Here is an 11,651-nt window from a genome sequence, read left to right as displayed (position 1 = left end):
TCCATGCCCTCCCCAGCCATGGTGGGGCCACTCCATCACACCCTGTGCTCTTGGCTTTCTTTAGGGCAGGTGGAGCACTTTGGGGCTGGCCAGTGTTATGCACAGCGGCCCCTTCTTCTCCCTGGGCATTTTGGCTGGGTTTATTCAGGGGCGTCAGGACCTGGAGGTGTGGGAAGATGGCACACACCCAGCTGCTGCGACGAGGTACCAGCTGCTTTGTGTCCTGGGCAATGTGGATCTGCCTCGTCCTGCCTGGACCTCTTGGCCTGGTTTTCTGGAAAGATGCTGAACAGCCATTTGCCACACTAATCCTTCAGATACAGCTGCCTGCTCACCATATGTACCATGCTCCAGGGATGAGCGGGGCCCCTGAAAGGATTGCACAGGGCTGGCAGCCTCCAGCACTGAGGGTGAAGATAACCATCCCTCTTAATTCAGGCACAGCTCATTCCCTATGGCCTTGCGCACACCCTGTGCTGCCTGCCTTCAGCTCCCCTGACACACACTTTGTGTACTTGTGTTTTCTTCACCAGCAGCATTTACTTCATTTAGAAGTGCAAGGAAAATCAACAGAAAGCCCATTTAATCTCTTTAAAATGCTTGGCCACTTAAAGAATGACATAAAAAGTAACTCCTTAAACTACTTTTTCAGGGCTAGATTCCAACTAGATTTTCAAAGGCTTTTCCCCTGACACTGAATCCAAGTGCAAGAGTGTGCTTCTCCATGCTGACGTGGGGATTTGAGAGAGAACAAACTGCAGTGTTTTCTGTAAATTAGAAGGGCTTCGAAACACTTATCACTTCATCTGTTTCCAACAAAAGAGATTAGTGTATGTCCATGTGAGACATAGGTGACACTGGAAGCCATGCTTAGGTGACCGCTTAATCCCCTGGCGATTAGAGACATGCTAATAATAGCTAATCACAGCACAAGATTTTGGTTGGTGACCATAACATCTGTTACTGTATTATTTGCTGTTTGGAGCAAGAAGAAAACAAAATCAAACTAACCTTCCTTTACACAGTATAATGGTAGTTTGTGCTCAGCACAGGAAAAAAATGGAGGTATCAAAGCATTGAAGCGTATTCCTGGGCTTGTTAAATTTGATGTAACACAAAACATATAAAAACAAAGGTGCACTGCAGGGTCTGGTTGTCACAGAAGATATCCAAGGACCTGTTCCAGACCTGGTCATCAAAACTGGCTGTTTTACAATAGAAGAGGTGGCTGGACCAAATAAAGTATATATTCAGTGTACTGGACTCAGCACAAGAGTAACTGGTAGTTTTAGTGGCCTGCAGTAAAACAGGTATGCAGATGAGATGATTAGTCTTATCTTCTGCCCTATCCTATGAAACACAGCAGCAGCAGTTTTGGATTTCCTACCCCTAGCAGCCCCCCTCCATCTGCCTTATTATTGGAATAAGCATTGGGTAAACTGCTCTGGGAATTACTGCAATTGCACTGCCGGCTCAGATTGAGCAACATGTGCTAGCTCAGCAGCCGATGGCACAGTATGAGGTCTCTAAATAGCCTCCTGCATCAGGCCTTCAGTTCCCTGCTGCCCAGCAGGCAATCAAGCTGTGGGCTTGTTTACCAGGATGTTGGAGAACAGGTACATGTAGATGCATTTTGAGTCGCCCTTGACAGCTATTGTAATGGCTATTGCACTGTGATCTAGCTTCAGATCTAATTTGTGCTGCTGAGGATGCAGGGCTTCCTTCAGGGGTGTCACACACATGTGCCTGCATTGCTGGAGGACCCACGTGCCAGTCCCAGGTCTGCCAAGAACGCAAGGGACAGCAATATTCTGCTCTACTCCCTCACCAGGGCGGGAGGCAGGACCCGTAGTGGCACACCACATGAAGGCCATTGGCTAAGAGGTTCTCGGTTTCTATGACCTCTACTCAGAAATGCTGATCTTTCCCAATGAAGACAGTGACGCAATACAGATGAAGAGGAAATAATTTGAAGTTTGTTCCTCTGTGGTTCAAGGTTAAGGTTTCTGGGTGTGTTACATCATTAGATAAAAAAGCATCATAAATCACTGCCTTATGACTTTCAAGGCGCCATTCAAATACCTCACAGCTTTAAATGACATGAACTGAAAGGCACCTTTCCCTTCTAAAGTATGATAGTGTAATTCTTGCTAAACATATTGACTGACAATTGGTCACATGCTCCCGTGCACACAACACATCTCAGACACAGACAGACACACACATCCCCCTCGTCTGAAACCGAAAACAGGAGGCTGCTCAAAGCTCGCAGGACTCGAGGAGCCTCAGCTGTGATGGGTAGCCAACCCAGGGGGAATGGTTTTCTCAGGGCCATTGTCAAGGGCTTGGCAGCGAAACTAAGTTACAGCCGCTCTCCGAAACTCTTCAGCATCTTGCTGGCTCGGCAGTACAGAGTGAATGAAGAGCTGGCTAAAATCTCTCCTGAAGTGGGATTTTAACATACAGGTATCAGCCAGCCAAAGAGGCAGGCCAGTTTGTGTGCTGTCTTCTGGTTTTTGCACAACTGGATGGATGACATTTGCAGCTTGATCAGCTGGATTTCAGTCTCCAAGCCATGACTGTTTCTCGGATGACCTGTTGCTACTCTGCACTGAAAGATCATCCAGGCCTGAGGCAACATGATGAAAAAGAGACCTTTTTTGACCGTCAAGAAAAGAGGTGGACATTTCGGTTGTTGTTTTCTAGTATTCACTACTAGGCATACTGTTGACACACCTATATATGTATCTAGTATTTACTACCTCTGAACTGGTCCATTTGCAGACATTGGCAGGTTTATTCATTTTAGTTGTAATGTTTGTTTAAAGATACAATATTTGTCTTTTCATGCCAACCCACCAGCTCCAGGAGGGCAGAGATCAGCCCTTTCAGCACAGGAGGTCTGGGAAGCCTGCCCTTTCAAAGTGGGCAAGGAGGGTGGCATCTGCAAATGTGAGGGGAGTTCAGCTGTCTGGGTCTAAGGTCTTTGCACTTGAAGACAGCTGTGGGGTATCTCCATCACTCGATCCTATTCTTCTCCCAGCGTAAGGCAGAAGAGGGTTGTTCCCTTGAGGCAGCCAGTGCCCCCTGCCACATTTTGCAGTGAGGTAACAGTGTATTTAATCCGTGATGTTATTCCCAGGATGCCTTCCAAAAACAAGAGGCACAGAGGGTGTGTGAATATCCCTGAAGGTGTAGATTACATGTTTAGTATTACAAGTCTGGTTTCTTTTCTGTTTGTGCAACAGAAGCAGCTTAAAACTAAAAATGCAGGAACAAATCTATAGGCTCTAACTTGTTGCAAAGCACGATGTAACAGCGAACATATATTGCAGACAGTAGGTGCTGCCTCCAGATTATTGCTCCAGATTACTCCACTGGGATATTTACAGCTCCTTACATGGCACGCATCTCAAGGTGCTTTACAAAAGTGATACTGCTGGCACTGAGCTTGAGTAGTTCTAGATAAGCCAGGATGTCCATGCCAGCCCTGATGATGGATTTAAAAGCTAAAACAAGAAGCACAAATTACCAAAGCCAGAGGAATCTGTATGTGCATGCAGCCAAAGGCCATTAGCCGGGCACCTGGCCTTAGTAAGTATTAGAGGACACAGTTTTCCATCTGAAACAGAAGGCGGAAGCAGATGAAGGAGGAAAGGTTTAGGTCAGAGCATCTCTCTGCACTCCAAGGAGAGGGCAGTTGTGAGCACGAGGCTGATTAGTGAGTCACAGAGGTAGAGAATAACAACTGCATTTCAGCTTTCTATCTCTCCTTCATCTGAGGGAGAAAAGGATGGACTTCATTTTATTGCTTTGGAAAAGGGAAAAGAAACATGAGGTTTTTTTCTAAGCTTTCAAAGATGATCAAATTATTATTTTTTTCACAAACACTTTTGTTTGTCTGGTTCATGTTTTAAACAGCTGATTTTCTTTGACACTGCAAGACCTGAGATAGGGTAAATCTTCCATGGATAGGAAACTTCACCATTTTCACCATGGCATGCTTCTCGTCAGCTGAGGGCACTTACATAGCAAAGTGATTTATTTTACGGAGGGGCCCAGAGGTTTCCGTGAGCTCTCAGGGTCCCAGAGTGTTACCATCTCTGTAAACTTGCAATCAGAATACACTTGACACAAGGACCAAGCTTACGTCCACTTCAGACTGAGCAACAATCTGGAAATACCGAAAATGGCAGGTTTGCCTCAAAGAGATTATTGCTAGTGCCTGTTAGAAACACCGTCACTGCAGCAACCTCTGCTGCAGAAAATGAACATTAAGCATCCCTCTGCCCTCAAGGAGAGAAGGAGGAGGAGACAGGCTACAATGTGGCCAAACAGTGTCAAAAACCCCGCAGGACTTAGTGCAGTTCTGTGCCTGCGGCCCCACCACAGGGAGCTACAGACACTCCTGTTACGACTGGTGGAACACCTGTATGACCAACCCTGTTGCCAGTCTCTGGAATACGAGTGCTTGCTTCCTCTTTGCTGCAGCTTTGTACCTGCCGGTGTCACACCCCTCTTTACACTGTTCTGCCATGTGCACTGAGACTACAGAGTATGTCCCAGCTTCTTCACGTGATTTCTTGGCTTGACCTCTTCTTACCCATGGTGGCTATGCTCAGTCCCACACTTCTGGTTCCCCAGTTGTTCATAGCAGTGTATTCTTTGCGTTAAAGCCATTTGCTGTGATTGCATCCCTGTGCCCGGCACTGTCACCTCGTCCTAGCAAGGCCTTTCCCTGAGCCACCTCCATCTTCATGATCTCAGTGTGCCATCAATCTCTTTCTGCAGTCACCTGAACACATATTTCTCTGAGCATCTTCCCAGCCTCATTTTGTTGTCCTGAAGCAGTTGTGTTGAGAATCACTGGGCATCACCTGTTCCTGTCTGAGTAGCCAAACCCAAACTCTGAAATACTCCCTGTGGGACCCTTTCAGCCTTGATTTTCCAGCAGGTCCCCTGGCTGGCAGAAATGCTTCTGTCCCATGGATCTCCCCCGATGAGAGGCTCAAGGATTTTCTTCAATAACCAATTCCAGAAGCACGGATGGGCATTTTCTGTTGGCTTTTGCCCCTTGGCCCTCCTGGCTCATCACAACTCTTTTTAATTCCTGTACTCTCCATGGTCTCCATATTCCTTCCCAGGTTTCAGTCCTTGGCTGTTTCCACAGCTTCTTATGGACTCAATAGTGCTTTTCTTCTTCCTTGTTACTTTATCATCTGTTCTGCTCTTTCTTTACTCTTAAAGTTAGAGTCAGTTTCTCTGCTCCACTTCTTTTCTGCTAAACAATCCTATTCTCTGCCTTTTTTTTTTCCCCACTGTGGCCATGTTTCCCACAAATCACTTAACTCACCCAGGATGCTGCCCTCTTGTTCTGCAGACATCTGCCAACCTCTTCTTAGAGCCTCTTCTCTCCTGCTCATCATTTCCCCCTGACACTCCATGGGCAAACCGACTCTGGGTAGATCTGAGAACCTACATTGTGTTATTAGTGTTCCTTATGAAAGTTTCATGTGTCCTACTAGTGTGTTTTCCTTAATTCCATGCCCAGAATGTTTGGGGAAGATGGTTGTACAAGAAGTGCACATGGTAGAGTTTGGGAAGAGTTTAATGATCTGTTTTGTTCTTCAGCTTTACAGGACATTTGACCAACTAAGTAATCTTCTTATGCAAGGTTCAGTGATTTGTGCTAAAAGCTTTGGATACAATCTGTCAATTGAAAGATAATAAACTCATGTAGTCCTATTGCAGAAATTTTCATTGCTACTGCATTGTAATAATTTTTTTAACTGAGTCATGTCTCCATAGAATTAAGAGGAAGAGAGTCTGTGCATGTTCACAACATATACAAGGAGGATAAAAACAAGGTGGCACATCACTGTGCCAGGTCTAGTGGACCTACTCAAGGCTCAGGTGCATTTCCAGTCTTCTGGTGTGACAGAGATACCTTTCCTCATAGATGTCTCTCAAAAGACAACAGCCAGACTTGCCAAATCCTGAACTGATTTATGTGCTAGAGTGCAAGGGAAGGGCTGCCACTCTCAGAAACCCAGGACTTGTCCTGGAGCACTGGGCAGCATAGGGTCCAGCCTCTTACACACTACCATTCTTTTGAGTGACGTACGTCCAGTACAGCAGGTGCTCTTATACCTCCTTTAAGTGGTAGGCAATTTAAAAAAAAACATAACAACAAACAAAAGCCAATTACTTTGCAGGATGCTGAATTTAGGGAGTGGTGGGGTTTTTATCAGAAATACAATGAAACAATTAACTTAGAATTAGCCTCACATTAACCTTAACAGGTAGTTTCTGTGTGTTATCAATTCATGGATCTTGAAAGTATTTTGTCAAGCTAACTCAGCATGCCTATTGATTGTTGCTTACTCAGAACATACTACTATATAAAGTAAAACTGTATTTACATGTGTGTCCACAGCACCAACTCTTTTGTGTCAGAACTGTTCAGATTAAAATTTCTGACTATTTCCTGCTATTCACCAATGCAGCACTTAAATTAGCATGCTAATTTTAAAGTAATTCTCCAAAAGAATTCATAAGGAGAGGGCTGATGTTCCCTGGTTGTGACATGATAGCACCAACATTCTGGCCAAAATGCAAGCAAAATTTTCTGAGGGGTTTCCAGCTACTAATTTTGACCTAAAACCACATTGGTCACCCTTTGCAGCTGAACTGACAGCAGCACACTTTCCCCAATCCACAATAATGTATGGGATTTATACTTCATTATAAATGTTTAACAATCCTGCTACAATTCAGATATCACCTATCGAGCCAGCAAGAACTCTCGCGTAACCAGCTACTGATCAAGCTGCTTTTTCTTCAGACCCAGGATGATCACTAAACCGTGCTCCTGTGCTGCACTGCTGTATTTCAGTGTAACAGCCAGATTACATTAAAACAAGCGTGCAGCTCAGGCTGTGCTCACGCACATGACCCAGCTGACACACTCCCCTACTGCTGCCTGCTGCTCCCCCCGTTTGGTGCCATCCCCAGACCCGCCTGAGTGCCCTCCACCCAACTGGCAGGGTCGTGCTGTGGTGCCGTCTAAATGTCCCTGGCCAGCTGCAGAGGGGAAGGAAGAGCAAGGGAAGCTGCCGAGCAAGAGCCCTGGGGTTTTGCACGCTAGACTTCCATGTGGCAAGAGACAATCTGTGTGCGGCTGGAGGAGCGGTCCAGATTTCGGGGTCAGAAGAAGAGGGGTGAGGGACATGGCTCTCATCCTCGCTGGGCTCCCATGGCTCCAGGCAGGAAAGCTTATTCTTGGATACAAGCAGGTGGCATGAGAATATTACTTGGTAAATCAGATAAGCTGCAATCTCGTTATGCCAACGGATGAGTGGGCCAGAAAGGTTTGAGTGTAGCTGTCAATACAGCGTCCTGTAAGGGTAATGTCTAATCAAATTAGTCACTTGCACCTCCCCTCTCCACAGCCTCTTGATTAGGAGCAAAACATTGTTCCCATGGAGGAGGGGTAAAAGCATCTTCAGATGTAACAGACTCAACGCTTGCCATCACCTTTTCTGCTTTGCAGGTAGTATCTGCACCATCTGCTTTGGACATGGTCCTGTAAATGGATCTAACAGTACTGCTTCTCTTGGGCAGTACGTTATACACCACGTCAGCTAGATGATTTTACTTCACAATTGGAGTTTTTAGTAGTGTCCATTCTAGGACTGGGGAGAGACTGCGACATAAGTTGTTGGGAGGGGAGGAATTTTATTCCCAGGGACTCCAGCTCATTTTCCCGGCCAACCCTTCAGAGCAGCTTAAGCATTTGAGGCTTCCATTTGAAACACTGTTTAAAGGACATCCCCCAACACCCAGCAAGGCAGAGGTCTTATGCCAACTCTGCAATTCAGTTTTAAAGCTATTAAAAACAAATGTGTGCAACCACACGTGCTCAGATATTATTATGCTGTGTGACAGCCTAGTGCAAGTTTCCCAAAATAGCAGCCACATCCTCCTCCAAAATCCTCCATTGTCTGCCTAAGCCCAATCAAACAGCATTATCCTGTTGCAGGCTTAGAGAGTATCCACCTCAGTTATCATGGGTACGCCAGCAATGGTTCTTGTGGTGCCACTTAGGTTTCCCTGAAGGCTTAGGGAACACCTGCAACCTTTGCACCAATGCTTTAAATTCTGGGTACATCAGCCCACCACTCTTCTCCAGGATGTTTGCTCTGGCACTGCTGGCTCCCTTCACACACAGGTGATTTAGATTTCCATGCACCACTCCTACGTGGTTTCAATTGCATCGCAGTTATACAACCCTGGCTTGGCTTAACCAATATTGCCGCAATTTTTCCACTTCTGCAGCTATAAACTTCACTACTGTAGGGTCTTGATTCTTTCCCCTTAAGGGGAAATCTTGTGAAGTTTCCAATCATGTATGTAGACGAAGGAACTGACCTTGGATATTTTGACCCTGGAGTGTCACTGTTGGACACTGCTTGCTTTTCTTACAAATGTTTCAAAACAAAAATGTTTATCTTGAACTGAACAGCATGTTTCATACCAAACAAAGTGCAGACATCTGGGAGCTCTGGATCCAAAAGAGTGCCAACTTCAATTCAATATGAGTAGTTCACCCATTTGCAATTTTTCAGCTCCCAAATCACAACCCAAAAGCAGGTACAATTATTTACATACCCCTTAATACAGCCACCAAACCTGTTTATGTTAGCTTATACATACAGAGTGAAGCCATACAGTCTGGAAAACACCATATGTTACCAAGCCAAAAGGACCTGCTGTTTAGACACAAGGCATCCTGCATACATCCTCCAACTCTATAGATCTGTGCTGTGATATCAATTTCATATACAGCCTGATTCCTGGACATTGAAATAATTCAGGGGAGTGGCTGTGATGTCTCAGAAGATCTTCTCTCCTGCTGCAAATCTGGCCAGGCACAAGATAAGTCCACTAGATAAGACAAACTGCCAGGCCATAGTATGCTAGATCATATGAGGAGCTACACTTCACTTCAAACCTTCTTCAAAGTCCAGGTGATAGCAAACTTCAGTTCTCTGGGATACCAGAATCCAAAATGAGTTAGTCCCCTGGTGAGATTTTTTAATTGGTTTTACTTTACCTGTTCCTTTTTCCTTCCCATCATTGTGGGATGAAACAAGGCTTGTACTTTACAGCACACTGGAAGGGCCCAGGCTAATACTGGGGTGGAGGCCTTGGAAGGCAGAAGGATGCCTCTGGCTTTCATCATGCATTAATTGTCAGTAAGATTACTCCCATCTGGCAGGTTTACACTGCTGCAAATGAAGTTTTTCCTGGTGTCCAAGCAATGGCTTCCTCACATACAACTGGCCTGAGAGGCCGTGGACTGTGGGATGGTAGACGCACAGAAAAATGGGTTTCCCTCCAGTTACAAGAAGTTGTTTGTCCATACCACTTCCAGCAGGCTGGCGCCATTAGATGTACATCACATCGGACAAGAGGTGTTCACTGGGATAAAGGATGGCATCTGTGTTTCTAGGGGTGTCTAAGATATGGTGAGAGCCATCTCTTCAACAGCTGTGGAAGCCCTTTCAATGCAGACCTGAAATCTCCTGTCCTACGTGACTATGGGGAACAGACTGTTCCCTTTTGCTTAGCAGTAGCTTTTTATACAGTAGAGGACTGTTTTATTTAGAAAAGAGATGACTCAAAAGAGACATGACAAACCTCAGTCTTTCCTCAGAGGTCACATTTTCCCACTATCTTGCAGGTGACACATCTGTTTAGTACAACTTGGCATAATCTGTTATACAATAGAAGGTCCATGCTAATGGATGTACACCTCCTTCTGCCCGGTAGTGTTGACACATGTTTAACCTGTGATAAGCCCAGATTTGAAACGATCTGTTGTGGAATTCTCCAGTTCTTCCTTTTTCCTGTTTTGCTGAAAGAATCATTATTTCATCTACCTTTTCCCAGCATTTCAGAACCTCGGAAGTTCCTCCATTAGTTGTCAGAAAAAGCCATTAACAGCTTAGAGGTTACTTCACACAACTCTCTAAGCACTCCAGTCCTTCAATACTTTCCTTGATATTCCTGCTATTCCCAATATGGTAACAGAAAATGCTCATTGCCCTTCATGCTCCTAATTTAATCTCATTTTGTATCTGGACCTTTCCGACTTTCCATTTTCACTCATTCATGGTATTTTGATACTCATCTTCAACAGTTTTGACATGCTTACATATTTTCTGTCTGTGTTTCTCTTGATTAATATTAACAAGACCAAATAATTTACAAAATGGCCTGTTTTTTCCAGTTTCAAAATCTCATTTCATAGTCTCACTCACCTAACTGTCACCCGCTTTCAAGTTCTCAGCTAGTTCTTTCTCTTGCCTCCAGTCAAAACCAAAGAAAATCTCCCCTTGCGCTTTCTGCCACCCTTTGTACCCAGAAAACTGCCCAACATGCAAGACCTTGCTGCACAGCCTGCAGCCTGAAGCACTATCATCCCTGCAAACATCAGGCAATTAAAATTCCCCACTGCCACCAAGTCCTGTGCTTAATGGTCCTGTTTGTTGCTCACAGAAAGGCTTCCTCTACCCCTGTTCTGGAGACCTGGAGGAGACCCCCACCATGCTAGCACTGAGCAAGCCCTTGTCCCTTGGTTACAACATGAATGTTGGAGGCAGTGTATGGACCCCTGGCACACATCACCTCCTCCAAGTATTCTTGAGCACTAAGTTTATTTTATTATCCTGACTACAAGGATTACCAGAGCAAGTCTCTGCCATGTTAGCATAAAGGCATCTAAGATTTCAAACAGTTGACCCAACAACTTTCCTACTGTATCTCCAAGGATCCAGGGAACAGCAAGTGGGAATAGGAGAAAATGTATTTATAAATAATAAATTCATAGATCTTTGTCTTAGTTGCCACTGTTTTACCTGAACTCTTCTGAAAGAATTTCCCTCTTAACTCCCTCCCCCACGCTCCCATGCCTGTGTGTGAGGGTGTTCACCTCCTGTTTCAGGGGTGGACACAGATGAATCAGCAGCTATGTCCTCTGCTGATGGGAGCCAAGGCCCTCCCCATCTGTCCCCCTCCTGAGCTCCAGACCCACCTGCATAAGCATTTCTAACACTGCCACTACATCTCCTTCCCTTGCCACCCTCCTCCCAGGCACCCACATTCATGTTTGGGCTGGTTTGCACCGCTCCTGGCAGTAGTGCCAGTGCTCACAGGGACAGGCAGCCTGGACCTTTACTCTTGAACAGGTGAGCCTTGGTTATCTTCCAGCAATGGCAGTGGATGGGATTTACCCCTCTTGCCCACTGATGAAAACCCTTGTGCATTGTTTAATTCCCCTGAATAACAGTGGCCTCCGTGGTATTTCTGCCTCCCAGCATGATGTTCACCCTCACCTGCTGTTTGCACATTGATGTGAAACAACTTCTGTTCCTCACAGCCGTAATTCCCACCCTTTCTCCACTGATAGTGATGGGGGAAATTTTTCTACCTTCCTGAGTGTTGGGTTGTGGTTTTTTTTTTGTCTGCAGGGCCTCACATGATTCCTCAAAGTTTCAACCCGGCCACCCAAACCTGAAGCTTTCCAGATTCCTTCCTAAAAGGATGACACTAAGAGGCATGTTTTCCTCTCCTGGTTCTTACTAGCA

The sequence above is a fragment of the Opisthocomus hoazin genome, chromosome Z (assembly GCF_030867145.1).
Source record: "Opisthocomus hoazin isolate bOpiHoa1 chromosome Z, bOpiHoa1.hap1, whole genome shotgun sequence".
NCBI classification, from domain to species: Eukaryota; Metazoa; Chordata; class Aves; order Opisthocomiformes; family Opisthocomidae; genus Opisthocomus; species Opisthocomus hoazin.
The sequence above is the reverse complement of the archived record's forward strand: the minus strand, read 5'-3'. Positions refer to the sequence as shown.